This window comes from Acartia tonsa, chromosome 5 (assembly GCF_053477335.1).
Source record: "Acartia tonsa isolate MP-2025a chromosome 5, ASM5347733v1, whole genome shotgun sequence".
Lineage (NCBI taxonomy): Eukaryota > Metazoa > Arthropoda > Copepoda > Calanoida > Acartiidae > Acartia > Acartia tonsa.
Window position 1 is genome coordinate 38,402,097 of NC_137264.1, and position 5,347 is coordinate 38,407,443.

General features: G+C 35.7%; 1 pseudogene; it reads left to right on the forward strand.

Moving 5' to 3' along the window:
• Positions 1–521: 521 nt before the first annotated feature.
• Positions 522–1,779, forward strand: LOC145319449 (nuclear receptor subfamily 2 group E member 1 pseudogene; annotated as a pseudogene).
• The last annotated feature ends 3,568 nt before the right edge of the window (positions 1,780–5,347 follow it).

Sequence of the window (5,347 nt, forward strand, 5' to 3'; positions counted from 1 at the left end):
ACTTTATTAAGGATTAAATATTAAGCAGAAAATTTGTTTATTTCAAATACAAATTAATAAAACAATTTAACTCTATTCATGAAAATAATACAAAATTTAATCAACTCTAAATCTTTATGAAACAAAACCCAGAACAATTTGTCGGCAAAACGGATGAGAGATTTAGATTTGGTGAGAAAGCAATGGAGAGAGAGAGAGAGAGAAAAAAAGAGAGAGAAAAAAAGAGAGAGAAAGAGAGAGAGAGAGAGATTTAAGGATTAATTCGTATTTGTCAAAAGTGACAGATTTTGGATTAACACAGAAGCAACTAATTAACCAATCACAGGCCAGTATTTAGTTTACTTATGGGTTTTATTTAACCAATGGGAAGTCGTGGTTTAACCCTATCTCTGATATCTTGAAAAGGGGTTAAGATTAAAAAAGGGATGGGGGAAAGGTAAAGGGTAAAAAAGGGGATGGGGAAAGGTTAATTAGAAGGTAAGGGGTTTAATTTGCGTATAAAAACAAAGGTCTACAAGAACAAACCATCAGTTATCAATTAACCACAAAACAAAATGGTTCTGCCTACAACCATGTTTGACCTACCCTCAAGTCCCCTTAGCTCTAGCACCCCTGCGGGCCCCCAGCAAAGTCGGATTCTGTATGACACGCCTTGCAAGGTGTGCAGTGATTTCTCAAGTGGCAAACACTATGGCATCTTTGCCTGCGACGGCTGTGCCGGATTTTTCAAGCGGTCAATCCGCCGCGGCCGCGAGTATCCCTGCAAAAACGGCGGCAACGGCCAGTGTTTGGTGGATAAAACGCACCGCAATCAGTGCCGCGGCTGCCGTCTCCAGCGCTGCATTGCAGTTGGCATGAATAAGGAGGCTGTGCAGCATGAGCGCGGCCCCAGGACGTCAACAATCCGCCGCCAGCTGGAGCAGTTTAACAGAATTGAGTCCCTTAGATATTCACCTATTTCATCATCACCCATTGCGTCCCCAGCCTCAAGTATGTCTACAACAATGTCCAGCAGTCCCTCTAGCTCACCATATCTAAACACATCCCTCTCCCCACCTCCCTCAATGTTCCCTCCAACGTCATCCAACACCCCAACATCCAGCCATCTGGAAATTTGTGAATCAGCCGCCCGCATTCTGTTCTCCAACTCTGAATGGATGAAGGCTGTGCCCAGCTTTGCCATGTTGCCGCGTGACCGCCAACTGCAAATTGTATCCTCCTCCTGGCTCCAGCTATTCCTACTGACCCTCAGCCAAACAGTATCAACTGAGGATCTTAACATGCTAGCTGCCAGAGCCAGCCTTACCACCGATGATCTTAATGATCTTGCTCACCTTAAAGAAATGTTTATCCGCCTGCAGAGCATGAAACTTGACACAGTCGAGCTGACCTGCCTTAGATCCATGTCATTGTTCAAAGAAGATACCAACATCCAAACCTCTTTGGCCACGTGTATCAGCCTCAGAAGCCCACAAGATCCTCTCAGAGTTGGATCTCTTATGATGCAGTCATCAGCGCTTGCCACCATTTCCTCCAGTCTTGTACACAAGCTTTTCTTCTCTTCCGCCATTGGTAGCTTTGTCAACATTGATAATCTTGTTGTTGATATGTTCAGCAAAACTATCATGTAAAAATAAACCAACAACTTATTTTTTTAAAATCTTCCAATTGTTATTCCAGCTAGTCTTTATAAATATGTATGTTTAATTAATATGTATCAATTAAAATATAAATTATTTATGTATTTATTCAATATATAATAAAATTTTCAAAAAATTATCTCATTTTGTTCTTTCTTTCAAAAATCTTAAATCACAAAAATCTTTAAATTTAAGAGAAAAACAACATCTATAGAGCTATGTTAGATATGCCAAAATCAAATTTAAAAATTGTATAAAGTTACTAACTACTATGCCTAAACTTTATTCCTAATAGTAAAAGTAATCACCATATACAGTTTTAAAACGTTATGATTCTAAAACACTTAGATTTACAATATTTAGAAGCTATCTGTTATGTACAGATGTATACCTCAACTGTAGAAAATCATCTTAACTTAAAACAAGTATTACTACATTCATTAAGACGAAGCTAAATGAATCAAACAACAGAACGAACATTTAAACAATAATAAAGCATCAATGCTTAAATAAAATTGAATTAAAATTTATATATTTCCAGATAATCAAAGTATCTTGAAAAAATATTGTCAAACCCCATGGAGTTTCAAAGCTTGTAGATTATACCTTATTAGTACAGGAGTTTAAAATTATTGTTTGAAATCTATGATTCTGCATGATTGGCAATAAAGATATGAATAAAGTTATTCTATACATAAAGGTATTTGATTTGTGCTTGTCTGTCTGTCAATCCGTTTGGAATAAAATTTGCAATAATATGCTAACAAAATTGTATTCTTTTATAGATAATTTTTGCTGGTCTCATGATGGTTTTTACGGTGGAGGCGACGCACCCCTTAAGCATATTGGACCCAGGGATCAAAAGGGATAAAACAATGGGGGATAATTTGATGTATATCTGCGCACAATTTAAACAAAAGTACCCATACTGTAGATTACAATTGTTGGTAATATCCTCTTAGAAATATTGTTTTCAATTTTGAAAATTTGTATACCCCCCCCCCCCCCCTTTCTGACAGAACTATGAACTCTGGCCGCGGCGCTCGGCACCCTAGCCTGCCTAGCTGCAGCGCTCAGCCCACTTGCCTGCCTAGCCGCAGCGCTCGGCTCCCTATCCTAAAACCTAACCTAACCTATAATAGTTGTCCTGTTGGGGGAGTTATAAAAATTTTCAAAATTGAAAAAAAAAATATTTCTAAGAGGAGAACGCCCAATTGTTGGTTAAAACGTTAAGACACACAACTTTAATAATCAAGCAATCAAAATTAAATTCTCCAAAGTTGTTAAGCCAACTAATATGAAAACGTTAATATAAAACTTTGGGGACTAGTTTAATAAACAGCCCAATGTCTCTTCCCTCCCTAGATTGGACCATCAAAAAAATTAAAGCAACCCCCCCCCCCAAAAAAAAATGCTTACTTTTTCTTTTAAAACTAAATAAAAAATGAGTTGTTGTATTCAACCTCTCCCTTCAAGCGCCCCTAGAGGCCTCTAGGAGGCGCAGCCGATAGTGGTTAATAAAGAAACTTTTCAATTCCTGATAATTTGATTTTCAATTTTCTTTACAATGTCTATTAAGGCCCAATGGGACAAAAATATATAATTTCTATCGTTAACCCTTCCCTGAACAAAACAAAATACTTTCCATGGGATAGGTAGGGAGTAGGGGGGGGGGGAAGGGTTGATAGTAGATATCTAGTTGATTAACCCTTTATATCCTGGCTGTTGACAAATGTTGATAAGCTAGCGGCTTATCCACCCCCCCCCCCCCCACCCTATTAACCCTCGCCCTCTCGGGGGGGGGGGGGTAACTCCCCCCCACACTCGTCCCCAGAACATGCCGAAATGTTGACAATAGAATTAATCGCTTATTGCTTGAATACAAATAAGAATAATTCGTCGTAGCTAGGTGTTGATACAATATGGTAAACTAGTTACTGCGCCCATAGCCTCTAGAAGAGGACGAGGGAGGCTAGAAAAGTAGACTAAAACCACCAGAAGACACTCATAAAGCTTCCCTGAAAAGTGTAAAATATTAAAACCAGTATTTTCCGAAGTGAATCAAGCAATGTTAGCTTGGTCGTTTTAGATTTTTAAAATTATTAAAAATGTATTGATATAAAAAAAACAATAACAAGTATACAAGTTAATTATGATGAATAAAGTAATAGTAAATAGTAAAGTCTTATACAATATAGATAAACCTTTAACAAAAACTTCTACAAAAGTAAAACTTAGGATTATTGTTATTATATCTTATTTATTTCTGTGCATTTTTCTAAAGTTAGTTAATGAACCAGAAAGTTAAAACTGTTTAGCTGTTTTACAAAAATATAAATCGTCGCTTTCTATCAAAAAGAGAAAGATTGAGATAAATAATAATAATACGAGATAGAGAAATAAAAAAAAACAAGGATGACAACATCCATAAAAGCAAAGTTCAACAAATTAAATTCAGGATACTTTTTACAGATAACCTACATTTTAATACTTAATTTTAAAGATACTAGAAATCTTTATTGTAAAAGCACAAGAATAGGCTACTTATATCATATAAAATTATTATTGAAATAGTAAAAATCAACATGTTCAAGTTAACCTAGGGACTTTCTGGTAATGGTATGGTTAGTTGGTACGATTTCTAAATTGTACCAAACTGTTACAGGAGTTATCATGACAGATCGACCCCTTACGTAGAAAGCTTCGCTTTAAAAAAAGAGGGTAAAGAGAGAAAAAGAAGGAGAGAGAGAGAGAGAAAGTTGGAAGAGGGAGAAGAGGGCATGAGGGGGGTGTGGATTAAAAAATATTGAAAATAATTGAATAAATAGGAGAGATATTGCCTTTGTTACTTTAGAGGATAAGCCCATATAGATCTACTATTTCAAGCCACAGAGGCGGCATGCCTTGACATCATTTAAATACTTTAAATCTTTATCCTATTTCTCTATCTTCATTTCTAGTCTTTAAACCGTTTTTTTGCAGGGATTTTAAGGGATAAGACAATGACGGATAAATTTCTTTACGCGATTAAAGAAAATTATCCTTTCTTTACATTAAAATCATTAATTGAGACGTTTGTACCATCCAATCAAATATTAAGAAAAGAACCTAAATTTATAACCAGATGAATGTGATATAGTAAGTATAATTTGGGTGTCAGTATAATTTACAGTCCAATGTCCCTTCCCTGCCTGGATGTTTTGTGGTTATTTTTAGGAAGATTTTTGTATCATTGGTTTATATTTAAGTAGATACAGGAAATACCTATTATTACTTCCCGTAAAAGCTGTGAAAATAATTTATTCATATTTCAAAATATTGTCTAGGTGGGCCCCTAAAACGAATTGTCTATATTTAAACTTACAGCTTAGAAACAAACATAGAAAAATTTTGTGAAAACTGTCTTTTGTAGAAATAACGAAAGATAGAAGGACAAAGTAAATTAAAAGTTGGATGCCCTTTGAAAAGAAAATCGGCTTTTTTATCTTGAATAGCAGCCGAGAAAATCTCATTTTCCCCATAGCGTTACGGACAGGTAATTTACAGAGCAGCATCGCTACTAAACCAAAGTTAAGAAATTAATAGCCAATATTGAACATTTAGGCAAAATTTTATAAACACAAACTCTCATATGTTGGCTAAAAACATTGGGTAATTTTAATCAATATTGATGGGTGGGTTAATAAGCTAGAAGTGTCCAAATGTTC